At 40.5% G+C, this 15,946-nt stretch overlaps 1 long non-coding RNA gene across 1 annotated transcript; it reads left to right on the top strand.

Moving 5' to 3' along the window:
* The first annotated feature begins 15,254 nt into the window (after positions 1-15,254).
* On the top strand, positions 15,255-15,946 carry LOC120446095. Its single transcript, XR_005615821.2, has 3 exons — positions 15,255-15,432; positions 15,492-15,574; positions 15,642-15,946. It is a non-coding gene; the product is annotated as an uncharacterized LOC120446095 (long non-coding RNA).

Raw genomic sequence — 15,946 nt, 5'->3', positions numbered from 1 at the left:
GGGCGTGGCCGAAGAGGAAGTGGAGTTGACACAAAAAAAACTAATTGATGACTTTGGAATTCAATTTTAATATTTCGATGGAGTTTACAGAAATATTAAAATTTATTAATTTGAAGCCACTGAGTTATATTATATTTCTATGTTAAACTCTATAAAATATTTATATGTTTTAAAATTTAAGCAGTAAACACGGTTCATATAGATGTCAATTTCCACCGTATGGTTTCTTCTGCTAGGAAGATGTATAATTTTAAGTGTCTCTCTACTTTTTCTCGCAGTGCAGGACAGTGGGTAGGGCCGATGCAGCTTTGGCACGGAGTGTCACGTTTGCGAGCCATAAATTTCGCATTATTGCGCGCGTATCCGTGCATAGATTTTCATGCACATTTGCTTAATAAAACCCAGACTCCCGCCATTTCCAACCACCCCCAAATCCGCACGAAAGCTAAACAAAAAACACCAAAATCCAACTGAAAAAAGTGTAAATCAAACGAGAGCCAGCAAACCAGCAAACCAGCGAACCACCGACCCACCGACCCAGCGAGCGAGGCAGCGACGACAAAAACAAAATTTTGATGGCCCACATGGCGTATGCTTAACCACATCCGACTACACACTTCCGCGCATTTGGCGCTGGCCCTGAAAACCGCCACCGCTCTGGATTGTTAACAAATGACTCAACGGGGCTTCGCCCTGGGGTGAAGGGGGTGTCTCTTCCGGGTCTGCGGAGGCGGATGCCGGCCTGATTGCATATACCCGTACATACGTACATACATACCATATTAGTAATGACTCATTTCGCATGCCCATTTATATTCCCTTCGAGAGGTTGTTCCAATTTCGAGTTGTGGCTAGTGCTGGTTAAAGAAAAGCGTTCAAAAAACACTCAAGTTTCATTTTATTTCTTTTAAAACATTCGAGTGTGTTTTTCTGTAGTTACTGGACATTAATATTAACGCTATGGAAACCAGGCCACAGATTTATTTAATATAAAAAATATATTAACATTTTTTCACTACCTACGTTCCGTGCGTTTTAATAATCAGATTTAACGTTTATATTGCATTTTATAGGGTCTTTAAGTATTCGGCTATAAATACTCAACTATCCGTTTGTTTGAATAGAATGGTTGCCTTTGCTCAGCGCACCACAACGCCTCCACATTAAATCACCACATCAGCACATGGACTTCCCGAGTGCATCTGGTCAACATTTTCAAGTTGAAAACAAATTAAGTGGGCTTAAAGCAGGAAGCAGCCCTGTTCTGTGTCAGATGCGGTCAAAGAGCGCCCATTAGTAGACCGCCAAAAATGAAATCTATACGTGCGACGCCTTTGATTAGACGCGACTCAAACGCAGGACGTCAGAGGACACGGAGTTTTACGTCTCTCCATTGAAACCCTACACCCAGAATTGAGGTCTGGCTCCCGCTGCTCTTGCCCAAATACATGAGAGCTGGCACTTCAAAGGGTTGGTGATCACATGACCCTCGGGCATCGGCTTTTGTCTCCACAGCCGTTCGCGAGATACACTCAAAAACAAAGTTGAATTCCTTGCCTCGCTATTTATCTATTAGGTTTCTAAGGTCTTTTTATTTACTGGAATGTCCTATATTAAGCTTAATAGTGTTAAAACTGTGGAAAGCCAACCAGAAATATAAAGTAAGTAACGCTTGTTGAAAGTCTTATTCGCAAACAAGTTTTTCTGCCAGTGCATCCTGCTGTACGTGTAATTGGTGCAAGTAGGCTGCCATCGGGCATTTGGGGCATGCATCTAAGGGCCACGTAAGCTCTGCAACACGAGGTCGCATCCAGCCGGTGGCCGTTGTGAGCTCCGTTGTCGGCGACATGTTTTCTTTATGCATCGCAGTTCCTATCGACGGGGATGGAGCTGGGATGCCTTCCATCCATTAAGCCGAATGCTCACTTTATTGGCACGCAGACGAGCGAATGGGAAACAATCAATGCTGCGATTGAACTGGAAGTGCGGTGGATGTTGGGAAATTGCCTACTATTTGACCCAGTTTAGATGGTAAAAACCAGTAAAATGTTGTAAAAAAATACCAATTCATACTAATTCATATTTAAATGTTATCAAAGAGACAAATACAATTCCTTAGAAGTAAAAACACATTTTTCTAAAACTGAAATATAAAGACATTCGGAAAATTACTTAAGAAATTGGAGATTATTATTTTGAAAACAATTTAGCTATGCTCGAATTTTCTTTGTGACAACCAACTTTTGACAACCATGGCAAAACTTAAAAATTCCCAAAGCACACCAAACATTCTCTCAATTGTTTAAAAAGTTCCGAAGAATAGTTTAGGCATTTTTCCCAAAGCAGGCTGTAAAAATGGCCCAACAGAAATATGCACATCGGTGGTGAAGGTAGAAATGTGGGAGAAACATTTTTAATATTGGCCAGGCCCGAAGCTAATAGTTCTCTAATGGCGGCAACTTTGTGCCACCCCCAAGGTCAACTACATGCGCCAGATAAGCCTCGAAAAATCGGACCAAAAAACGCAGCATTTTCTTTTTTCTATAAGTTTTTTGGCCGGAATATGCTGACACTTGCAGTCGCGTCCAGCGATGGCTGCCAGCAACAATTTTTAGTTTATCACACGTGCCAAATTGTGCGGCCACCTCCTGCGGCGACAGGAGCGGCAAAAGGATAAGCCGAGGAAGTGCGACCCCAGGACGACGAACGTGCATCGGTATACGTGAGCAAAAGCTACGAGGGGGGTCGGCCCCAAAAACTGTTGGCCGGCTCTCAGCGGTACTGAGAAAAAATCTGTTTCGAATAAGAAGCTCGCCATTGGGTTATTTAGAATATAAATAAATTTATATTTGAAATTTATAAAAATTTAGTTTGTTTATACTTAAAATATATTTCACTGAAAACAATTGAGGATTTGCGTTTATTTGCTGTTCCCACCAAAAGTTCCTTTTTAGTGCATTCGATAAACAACATAATATATAAAAGATGCGTCATTTTTCCAGGTGCACCACCCGATCACAACGCATTTCCACTTTTGATTTATGCAGCGGAGTTCAATGCAAAAAGTCAACTTTAGCTTGGCCTGGTGTGGCCATAAAGAACATAATTTATGTCGCTCACTGATGGCTTTCTATGCGCTTAGGAGTTGAGTGCTTCTATGGGGTGTTGGCTCTCTCACTCGGGGCTCCCCCTGCCACACCCCTGCCACACTCCTGCCATCCCCATCGCAACCCCCTTCCCCATCCGACCCCCTTGTCCACCATTCTTGTCTTCCATGCTGGCAATTGAATCGCTGGACCCAAAAGCAGCACAAAGCGAATTGACCGGAAACGCGCCTAATTGACTCGACTTTTTCTGTTCTTTTCGACTGTTCTTTTATTTGGGAAATTGAAGTGCATTAGCCTATGTCCTTAGAGTTATTATTACAATGGACGATGACTTCACTTTGATTGGCTCCATATTTTAGTCATACTCTAAACGTGGGCGAGAGTTGTTAAACCATACAAAGAATTATATTGTACCAAATAAATAAATAAAAATAATGGTAGACATCGTGAGATAGGGAAAAGATGAATCACAAAACATTTCGATTTAATTCAACTTCAGTTAAAATTTTAAATGGAAATACGCATTATACTTCTTATACATAGGTAATTTTATGAGCCAATACTCGACAGAGCAGGTAATTTTATTAGCCAATAGTCGGCAGAGCATTGCCGATTTCACCGTTGAATTTCATTTCACATTTTGCGCTATTCTTGTGGTGGGTAAGTTATTCTTTGAGACGAGTTTCTGTTTTTGTTGTTGCCTTTTTATTTAGCCATTTTCATTGTTATGCGATTTTGTGGGCCATATTATTGTTAAGGCTGCAGCTTGACGGGTTGCCCTAGCATCCTGCCATCGTCGTCGCCCATCTTCGTTTATGTAATTTAATTCAATGTACCGTTTCAAATTGAATCTGTGAAAAGCTGCGCAAAGAAAAATAAGCTTCACAACGGACTAACGGAAATTTCCATTAGCCGAGGAAAAGCAAAGTATCACAAAAGCCAAAAGCCCGAGATGGAAGTCAGGTGCAGGTCGTGTCTCCCCCTTGTGGCATCCGATTTAATTGAGCAGCGGACGAGAAATATATTTCATTTTTTCCGATTCCAGGTAATGGGAAAGCTGGATGGAGATGGATCCTTAAAGGATGTTTAAATCTTCTATTTGTCTTCAATATCCATCGTTGCTTATGCCGGTCTAAGTTCGAATATAGACTATGCTTAGACGCTAATGTCTATGTATATTATGAATATACCATAATTATTTTAAAGTCGAAAATCCAACGTACAGCCGTAGGAACGATACAAAATATGAAATTTAACAATTTCCATGAGTCCGAAAATAAAAATACCATTAGTACCATACACAGTTTTCTCACCAATTGAGAGGAACCACATACACACACATACTCAGGAAGCACTTAAAACTAAAACTGAACTCAGGGAAATTAATTGCAATAAACGTGGCGAAGAAGTTTTCGGCGAACGAGGAGGAGTAGCTGAGGATGCCGGAGCATGAGAAGCCGTTTTGCCGGCAGGACGACTTGGTCGAAACTAATGAAGTGTCGCAATGGGATAATTAAGCTTTTAATCGCTTGTCTGCAACGGTGTTAGTGGGTGGCTAATTCCATTCGAGCCACCAGCCAAGAGCCACCAGCCAAGAGCCACGAGCCAGGAGCCAGGAGCCAGGAGCAATGGGCCAGGAGTCATAAGCTGTGAGCCATGAAATCCGGGAAAGCGTGCAAGCTCTCTTAGTTCGGGCAGTGTAATTAGTGTTTTATGATCGATTTGTGTTCACACATGAAACCATAATTCAATTTGGCCCCACTTTAAAATGCTTAATGGCTGTGCGTCAAGTGGGCCTAGAGGTAATTCTTGTTTTTTTTTTTGTCATGAGCGAAACTTGTGTGCTAGCGGTTGTAAGTTTTTGCGGCCCAGGCGCCTGAGAGCCAAGTTAAACAGTTGGCCAAACAAAGAGTTGGCCAAAATACACAAACACTGACACAGCCAAACACACTGGAAGACTTCCAGAACAAGAACAACAACTTATTGCACAAGTACAAGACTCAAGGAACCAAGTACCAGAAACCAACGCCATCGCCCTGAATTCGTGGGTAGGGCCAAAGTCTCTTGGCCAAGATAAACAGAAGAGGAAAAGACTGGCTTGTACCGGGGATTGGAAAGTGGGGATCGAGAAAGAGGCAGCTACAGACTCGACTGAAAGCTGCCGGCGAGTGGTAATAGTGAAAGCCGCAGCTATGATTCTTTGATCACAAAGGAAATACATTAAAAAAAAAAACAAAAAAAAAACCAATAACATGTATATATTCAAGTTCTTTGACAGTCAGATACCCGTTACTCAGATGGTGGGTGTGCAAAGGAGAAAATTATTTTGGCACGTCGATAGAAATTGGCAAGACAAATAGCAAACGTTCTGGTAAAAACTTGCACTGCGGCTACTTTTCTTGAATCCTGATGATCTTGATCTTCTTAGATCTTGAAGTTCACTTGGATCGACTCGTATAGTTAATAATTATAAATATACTTTATATTTTTTTCTGTTACAGACTATTCAACGAATCTAGTGCACCTCTTTACTTTTTAAGGGACCCCGCACCCTGGACCCCGGACCACGCAGTGATGTTAAGCAGAGGTTCAATGAATTTCCTGAAAACCTAACCCATAATAAATCTTTGACCTTCCTTGGCATCCAAAAAGCAGTCCTCCGTAAGAGTTGGAGAAACACACGAAGCCACGCAAATAAACATGGGTTCAGGCTTGAAGGACATAAAGCTGATTGTTTTGCTCGGCCTAAAACTGAAATGTTGATATAAAAGAATTAATCTCAAAAAGGGCGGACAACACATGGTCACAGCTCACACAGACTTTAGTTTCTTAAGAATAAATGTCCTGGATACCCAAATGAAAATTAATAGAGCCAGACCTTCAAACAATTCCTACAAGCTTGCATCTGAATTTTTTGAGACATTAAAATATAAATGATTTTAAAAAATGCATATTAAACGATAACATTTCCTGAAGCAAAAATGACTTTTATGCGCTTTGCTTAGTCCACATTGTTCAAGCTTATTTTGGTACATATTTCTTTAAATGTTCCGGAATGCACTCAGCAAAGTTGGTACAAATTAATTGGTCGTGATTGCTAATTGAGAGTAATTAAATTTGAATAGTCTGAATGAAGGGGGAACCCTTAGGTGAATTTTAATTCTAATAACAAACGCTTTAAATTGATTTATGTTAAGAGGGGATAATTGTAACAGTAACGCGATGTTTAAAATCATCTAAATACATTACAATTTATTAGTTACTAACCGATAGCGAACCTGATTTCCTGGCAACTAATTGGTGAAATTATTTTTAAAACTATATGAATAATTTAAATGTTGGTGAAATGCGACATAGATGCGACAATGGGCTATCGAAGAACAATAGCAGCACAGCATGCCGCTATCTCGTTCACAACCATCACCCTTCTCGTTCTATGCGACTGTGTACTCAATAAACAAAATACACCATGGCAAATGGACCTTAATATATGCAATTAAAACACAACATTTTGGGCTTATTATGCGCACAGCACTCCCTCGTGTCTATATTGCTCACCTCATCTCAATATTCATTGGCCAGCCACCAACAATGGGTATTATTTAACGTGACCCATGTTGTTACTGCTCCCTGTTTGCCAACTGTGGCCAAATCAATTAAAAATTACGTATACGCACTGCAAATATTTGAAAGGGTCTGCGCTTATTTGCACAGGCAGACCCATTTTCAGATCTCCACAGAATTTGGCGACGAATAAATCCACCCGTAGACGCGCACATAAATAATCAGGAAAGGTGGAGTTCATTTATTTATTAAGCTATATATAATTTAAGTCGGTAAATATTCTTTTAAACTATTTAAACTGAATATAGTACCATGACATATGATTAAGTCCCTTTTAATCAACAACAAAATATCCGAAAATTATTAGTCAACACACTTTGAACTGGGATGGCAATATATTTTATGTTAATTAAAGAGCAGAATGTTTGGCTGATTTCGGGTGCTATCTCATGATTTAAATAAATACGTGTAAGTATATTCACTTGCCATCCACTGAAATAAAGACTTTTTAGCTAGAAGCAAGTGCATAAATGCCAGGAAAAACTACTGAAAAAATACAGAACTTTGCCAACAGCAACAATCGCGAAAGGTGTGTGGGAGTTTGTTTGTTTCCGTGAATGTCACAACTTTCTGATGTCTGAGTAGAACTGCGATTGCAAGTGTGACTGTGTGTGTCTATCTCAGAAGGTTTTTCCTACTCATCTGCATCTCCTGCGACTTTCCCGCTCGTCTCACTTTCCTTGCTGACACAAAAGTTTAAAGCAAATATGCAATGCGCTTGCCAAGCCAAGCCGTGCTTCGTGGTATGCAGCAAACATCAACAACATTTTCCTGCTTTCCATGAGAAGCGGGAAAAACGCAAAAATACCGCCCCCTGCTGAAAAAACAAGCAAATGAAAATGGAAATTAGGGAGCGGAGAATGCAGATGCACTACCTAGCAGTTTAACTTAATTTGTTGACGCTGTTCATTCTTTTGTTCGCGAAATCGGTAAAGAATTAATCAAGTCAAGTCTCGCACATTGAGGAAAGGAATAATGTAGTATATTCGTTGGGAAACACCCAAGAACTCTTAAAATGACTAATTATTTATGTAGAGCAAAGCGGTAATTTGGGTGCTATTTAATTAACTTAAAATTATAGAATTTTAAAGTTACCTCTGGTATATATAATGATCCAACAAGGATAACCTTTAATTGAAAAATATTATCTTTATTAACACGGTTAAATTCGGTAATATAATTGGTTATCCAACAGTTCTTTTCCCAAGAAGAATAAACTGGTCATGATCATGTTTTCCGGGTGGACACAAATTTGTTAGCCCCTCTTAAAAATAAACTAGTACATTTGCAGGGTATTTGACTAAAACTGAGAATGAACTTGTGCATTTATCTTGACGCCAGACGCCAGAGCAGCCAAGTTTGGCTGGCTGATTGCAGCCGCAGAGCAACTCGCAGTGGGAAAATGCCGGATACAGGGACTGGGGGGTTAAGATATATGTGCGTGCGTGTGTGTATGTGTGTGTGGGGCTGGAAAAGCGTGGGAAATGGCAGCGAACGAATGGCAAAGTCTTGCAATATTTTCTGTGACATTTATATCTCACCCGCCAGGACTCAGTGGCATTTAAAAATTTATGCAATAAAGTTCGTCCGGCATGTGTGTGTGTGTGTGTGTGTGTGTGTGAGAGTGTTGGTGTATGTGAATACTTTTTAGACTTCGGTATAGGAGATTTTCCACACTTGGCCATGGTCAACTTTGCTGAAGGTCAAGTTAAGCGAGGGAGGAACCAAGGAAAGTCTTCAAATTCCTTAATTATTTCGGATGAAGCGTCGGTGGGCGGGGGGCGGGTTGCAGGTACTGGCCATTTGGCTGGCCTGCCAAATAAATCAGCCAAGCACTTGACAGACGCACTGAAGTTACTAATTTAATTTACATTTTTAATTTATTTTTGCGCTGAGCTTTTCTTTTGCCTCGCTGGCTCTGTGGCTCTCTGGCTCCCAAGCTCTAGCTGTTCCCCTGATTCTTTTCCCGTCAAGTGAATAAGTAATGAATTTACAACTTCTTGAGAATTCTCAAATTAAAAACAATAACACAAATGGGAGTACACCGATTGCGTATACAAATGGCACGGACTGTGGAAGCGAAGGGAAATGGCAGCAAAAGGAGGAACAGGTGCTGGTTTTGCATATAGATTTCGGGCGAATGACTAATTAAAAACGGTTGGGGGCGTGGCACAGTTAGTCAGCACAAACACAAAATAGGCAGGAGCTGAAATAAGAATGATGCACTCACGAAAAAATTTGCCAACATAAATATTTCTTACTACTTGGTGAGTACATTATGTAGATGGCAATTTGAAATACGTACTTCGCAAAATTAAATTTACAGAGGGTTCCAGAGATCAAAATTTGCATTAATATGAGGTGAGGTGTGAGATATAATAAGTTTTATTTTAAAATATTAAAAATGTCTAAACAAATTTAAGTTTAAAAAATGTTTGTATTAATAACGAATATATGGAACCAGACCTTTGAAAGACATTCCTTGATCTGGAATTTCCGCAATCAAGGACATTGCCACTTCTTGTTCTTCAGCCTGCGCTCTTTCCTTGCTGTTTTTGGACAATCATTGCCGATGTCCTTCCCTTTCCCACTAACCTTTCCGCCCTCGGTCACTGTCATTTGCACCTCTTACACTTTACACTTGCAAAAATGTCGGCCACAGAGCTTCATGCATATGCAAATTGCATTTGCTTGGCACACGGTCGCTGACTCTTTCACACACACACCTGCCGTCCTTCTCTCTTGCCCACATCTCAGCGCAGCTTGCTTCTGTCCAAGCTGCAGCTGAGATTGAGGCAAGGCCCACCTGACTTGATCGGTGCAAGAGCAGGGCCCTCCAGATTTTCCTTCTTTCCTCCTGCGACCCAAAAATTCGCACTGAAATGGTTGAGCTCCTTCCGATTGGAAGTCAATTTTGGTTAGTGGCAAACTTTGGCGATGGGATTTGCCAAGGATTTAAAATGAGGAAGTAAACAGCGAAAAAGGCACCTGCATTATTAAAGTAATATAAGGGCATTTCAAGAACAATTTGCTAATCTGGATAAATCATATTATAGATGCTTTAAAGTGCTGCCCTGCACAATCAACAAATTAGGCAAATATCACACATACGTCATGTAGTACATATTGCAATCAATTAGTACAGAAGATCTCTCGTGACCCACACATTTCAATTATCTTTCCGCCTCGTTAATCAAAAGAGTCACTTGACCTTGCCTTTGACATTTGGACGGCCTTAAGAAAAAATACAATTTCCCTAGAAAACAAAACCCCTGATACTTCTTAAACAGTTTTTGTTGTATGATTGCAGCCAACTCCGCGAAAGTAAAGAATCCAAAGTTAGAAGGCAAAACACTGCGTAAAATCAGAGAGCATAAAAATTAACTTTGTTAAGAAAGTGCGGGAATTTTTTACTCAATGTCCACTGGACAGCGTCCAGCAAAAAGGTTTATGAAAAACACTTCGGTTAAGGGTATGGGATAACAAAAAGGGGGTAAGAAGAAAAAACACACAAAATGAAAATTAAACGATGTTTAAAATTACTTTCTCGTCAAACTCTTTACGCACTCGTGGGTTCTGAGTGGGAAGCATGGGTTCTGTCCATGATTCTGTTTTACCTTCATTACGCACCTCAGACACATTTTTTCCACTTCCTTCGGGTTGGCATAAGAACATTTTGTTACTTTTTCGAACAGTTTAAAGTATGCAAACATAATATTTACCATGAGATTTAAGTTTTACTATAGCTTCCTGGAATTTCTAGCCCTATTACTAATTCGTTTAAGTTCGTATTTTGTGGATTCTTTATTTCTGCACAATTATCACATATAATTTTCCACTTACATATCAGAGGCATAGGCAGCCGCTGACCCCGCGTTTAAATCAAATTATGATACTTGACTGTTTGTCTTTCTCTCCATTTCCTTTGTGGGTCTTTATTTGCTTTTGTTAAATTAAATTTTTTAATTAAGCTGCGTTTCTGGGGTTGCGCTGGCCTTCTCCCTCCGCTTCTGTGCTTTCTTTTTTTTTTTTTTGTCTTTCGGTGTTATTTTATTGGGACCGTCGACATTAAAATGTTAATGAAGCCGCATTAACATATGACGGTCATAAAAAGGTATTAGCTTGGACAAACACACGGTGACGCACACACACACACACAGACAGCCACATGAGCTCATGCAGGTGGTGCAGAAATGCGAGGGGAGGGGCGGAACACACCTGAATTTAACAGCAACTACCCGCTGACCGCTTGATCCTGCCCCTGCCCCTGCCAATGCCCCATGCCGCAGTCCTTTCCCGCTGACTTTCCCAGTCCTGTCATTCTCTGTCCCTTCGCCTGCTGCTCTTGTCCTTGGCTCCACCTTATGCTGCATAATCCCCTTAAATGGACACGCCGAAAAATCAGCTTCCACATTTGTAGCAAATCAAGGAATTTTTCCATTTAAATAAAAAGGGACTATAAGTGTACATAAGTCAAAAAAGAACCTTACTTTTTATTGGAAATCTTCGATCTGGGATCCATTGATTTCGAACTACGAGTAAAGAGACGTTGGAAGTATACTGCTCGCTGAAAACATGTGAATCAGTATTGGTTAGGAGACTGCAAAATTTCTGCCAGTGGACAGACACACTGGGAGCTGGATAGCTGGATAAGAGGGGGTGGAGACCAGGGTGCCATTGAGTTTAGGACCCTCACACATGCTGACAGACCCCACTTACAGTCCGCTGGTGGCCAAATGGCATAAAGTTGAAATAAAAGTTGACTGGCTGCGGCTGCTCCAGCATTTGGATCTGGTCCTGGACCTGGACCTGGACCTGGCGGTGGTCCTGCTGGATATCCCACCTTGGCATTAGCATAACCATTGCCATTTCGGGTGATGGGAAATCGCAGTGTTTTTGGGCTCTGGCAAATGTTACCACAATAGTTGCCGGTCTCGCTTTGCTGGTGGGTCCTTTTCGGGGACCAGCGTTGTCAGGACAACGATCAGGGTCGAGATGTTCTTAAGTGACCGAGAGCCAGCCGTGAACATGAAAGCGGTCTTAGCTTGAGGAGTTACAAAGGCTTAAGGGAACGATAAAAAATTATGGTTTAAGAACTTATCAAATTTAATTCAAGTTCTGTCGAAATATAATCCTGAGATTGCCACTCTTAGCTTTTAAATAAGATGTAAATATACTCCTATCCAAAGATGATCTCTTCATATTTTGCTGTTTTATTTGTTGCTGTGCCTAAGAGATTTAAATTATCCCACATAGATTTATGTTTGCGGTTGATCTAGCTGAGCAAGTTAATTTGCGGTTTCAGCTAAGCCCAAAAATTCTTCGAATATTTGAGGATGAAGTTGCACCCAAAGAAAAGCAGCAGTAAAAATTTCGTTATTTTTCCCTCACTCGCATTTATATTTATACGCACATAAATTTGGCTGCTCTGCCAGGAGCAGAGCTTACATTTTTATGCATGGTAAATGCCGGGCAAAACGTCGCTAATAAGTTGGCCCAGATCGGGACAAAGCCGCCGTATATATTCCATCCAAAACTATTCCGCACATAGTACATATACCAACTCAGCGGAATACCCATCGCACACATTTCACGCATTTTGATATGCAAACAAAATGCACTGAATAAAGCAGCCGCACATGGCACAAAAGGTTGGCCAACAAAAACTCCACTGGTGAAATGCAAAAACAGGTGGGGTAGGTAACAAAATAAAAAACGTATAAAACGAATGGTAAAAACCGTCGAAATTTGCACGTGAACACAAAGAAGCAATTTAACAAAAAGCAAATGCCAAATAGTACAGCTACGGCTACTGCAAAAATGCAGAGAGAGAAAAGCGTGCACGAAAAACGACTAGGAAAAAGAAAATGTCTTACTTGCTTACTTGTGCTTTAAAGATTTAGGTTAATTTTTTAAATTATATTATTATATTTACATTTATATGCACACTTTTATCTAAAAAGGTCAATATCTCCCTTTCATTTCTCTCAGTGTCAGCAGGTGCAACAGGAGGGCTTCCATAATGCATAAAGTGCACATAAGTTGGGGAGTCTACGTCTCTCACTGCTGTCTCTGAGTTGTTTATTAAAAGTATAAACAAAAGGCTCTCACAGGGAGCAACAAAAGGCTGAGCTTGGCTTGTGTTGTTACTTTTTAGTGCAAACTGCATAATTTATAAATGTGTTCCACGGCTGATGGATGGATAAAAGTAAGGCGTCGCATCAGTATGTTGTGTTATGTTGTGATATGTTGTGATACTTGCACAGAGGCATAGGAATATGCAAATATTGGGAAACTTGTTAGCAGACTGTTTCAAAGAAAATGGGCACTGAAGCGTATTTTGTGGAGTCTTTTATGTAGGGTATTTGGAAGACCCTTTTACCATTTTATTCAAAACTATTTGGCTTTGCTTTTAATTTATTTAAGGGCCTTTTAATGTACACTGTAAAGCGCAGTGCACCGATCAACACCCACAAAAGCAATTATTTTCCTTCTTTTCTCGTTTACTCAAAGTGAATCTTATGCAGTTTGTCAACAGAGAGCCGTACTCAGTTCCGACCACTTGAAAGATAATGTCGCATTGCGTGGAAAAAAAAATATTTTGCAATAAACAAGTAAAATCAATTTTTCTTACTAGCGAAGGCAATCACAGCTACGAGATCACGCGACACGAACACGCCCATTAACCCACAGTGGACTTTCTTTTCCATTTACCTAACGTCGGTTGATGGGTCATTTTGATGCACGCTTTATATGTTTTAAAGGAAAAACTCATATTCACCTGGTACCGCAGCTCCGAGAATAGGCCAATTCGATGCCAGTTTTCAATCTCTATGCAGCTATTTAGAGACTTTTCCGCTTTTCCTTAGCCAAAAGAATTCGTTAAATGAAAAAACACGGACAACTGCCAGATTCAAATAATAATATAAAAGAGCGGAGATAAAAAGGCAAAAACCAAGTGACACAGAAGCGACGGCAACAAATTAAAAGCCATAAAAGGCATCAAATTATGTGACGCACTTCTGGGTGTTGCCACAAGGGGAAGAGCTGCTACTGGGCGCAAGGGGGTGCGGGTGGTTGATGGGGGTGCAGGGGCACGGGAAGGCCACGCCAAGACAGCCTATTTGTTAACCCCAGCGTGCCGGCAAACAAAGTTTTTCAATTTCAGACGCATAATAAGGCGACACAAAGAGGCACAACGGAGGATGGGATCAAACAAAAAAGTGGAAGAGGCGCATGCAAAAAATTAATAGTTGAAGCACAACTACCCTTCCGATAAACATGCATCCAAAAAATTAAAAACTATTTTAAACATTTATTTAATAAGTTGCATTTTATATGAAACTATTTATTTCGAAGTACCTTAAATAAAATGTATTATTTTGGCACCGAAGGACAAGGTAGTCTGATACAAGGCAAGCGAGTGCCGTCGTCGTCTCAGAGGAAAATAAAATTATGAATGTGCGTTTGGCAACAACCGCACCCCAGACGCCCACGTAGACCGACCTCACCTGGCGCCCCACCACCCACCGCCACCCCCTGCTACCTGGTACCTGGCACCCCTCCCCCTTCCAGCCCTTCATGGGGTGTGCTCATTTTTCTGTCAAGGTGTCATAAATGACGCGACGTTGGCGGTACCGCCATTGCCATCGCATGCGTGTAAGTAAAATAAATGAGGCTCGGCACAATGGCAACGGTAGCAGGGAACAACTGTGTGGGGTGGAAGGAGGGAGGTGGGGGGTGGCAACAGCCGTGGAACAAAAGCTAAATGAATGACACAAACCACAGAGCAACAGTGCCAACAAAGAAATGAACGGCTACCGTGGTAATTAACTAGACACAAAAATACCCTGTAAAACCAATTCCAAAATATACGAAAAATTGTAAAGAGAGTACCAATACCTACGTCTTCAAATAACTTTTAGTTCAATAATAAATGTTTTATAATGCCGTCCTATGTAAATCATGATTGGTAAACCATTTGTGAGCGGCATTAGCAAAAATGGAAATATATTTCGAATTTATTGTAATTAGTCGTCTAATAAATTAGTTCATTAAACTCTTGTTCAAAAATAAATCGTACCTATTCCCATAACACACTCCATTGCACTGTTTCGCTGGGTACGAATATCAGGTATTACGCCAGGAAGGTCATGGCGCACAGCCATTTTATTTATGACATTATTTGCATACGCTCAAATGTACGCCAAACATTTTTCAAGTCAAAAATAAAAGTAAGTTTAATTAAAAAGATTTTTGTTCGTTTTGGGCTGTTGCTATTTTAACGTGACATGGATTTGGCAGACCAAAAATAACAAAAAGCATAAGGATGATCCTGATTTGGGTGGATATTTTTGGCATGCGATGATTGACTCTGCGAATTTTATGAATGAATTTAGGCCCCATTACGAACACTGAAAGTATACCAAACTTTTATGAATTAAGCTACAAAGTGGCCTTCCTACAAAGCAAGCGCAGTAAACAAGTCTGAAGTATCTTAACAGAGCATTTGGTATTCAAAATTATCGTCCATATCGGGCCATACATATCTTATCTCATCTCCCTTGGAAAACCCTTCAAAAAGCAGTCAGCGAACGATGCTCAAAAATAAATCCAATTTAATGACTGTGAAGCAGCCCCTGCGGAATCTTAAGGAACCCCACTCAATCGATGGACACCCGTTGCACGATGACTTGTGCTGGTAGGCAATGCACTGACAAAAATCATTACTTACATGTATTGTCTTGCTTGTTTTATTAGACAGTGTACTCGGAGTGGACTTGGGTCACTGAAACTTAACAAAATGCCACTAGCAAATTATAAAATATTTAGTTTAAGGAAATGTAAGTTTTCAATTATTTTTTTAGGCAGAAGTAATTATTTTTATTTGTCACTTCCTCTTTTTATTAGAAAGTGTATTAGTAATTTTTTTTAAGTGGGAAAACGATTTTTAAAGTCCACCCCGCCCTTGCCATTTGGAATTCAAAGTCCGCGTCTTTGTTTTCGTTGTGGCTGTCACTTTGGACGCGGAGCCACGTTAATGGCAAGTGTAAAATGCTTTAAGCCAAGACCAAGACCTCCATCAGCAAAGGAAAACGGAAGGACACAGAGGAAAGTGGCAAAGCAGACCGACGTGAAGCGTCGTTGGGAGCAAAAAGAGTTTAATTAACACGAAAATGGTTTCAATTACATAAAATTACGTTTCCTTGCAGTGA

Source organism: Drosophila santomea, chromosome 2R, assembly GCF_016746245.2.
Source record: "Drosophila santomea strain STO CAGO 1482 chromosome 2R, Prin_Dsan_1.1, whole genome shotgun sequence".
In the NCBI taxonomy this organism is placed as follows: Eukaryota; Metazoa; Arthropoda; class Insecta; order Diptera; family Drosophilidae; genus Drosophila; species Drosophila santomea.
The sequence above is the reverse complement of the archived record's forward strand: the minus strand, read 5'-3'. Positions and strand labels throughout refer to the sequence as shown.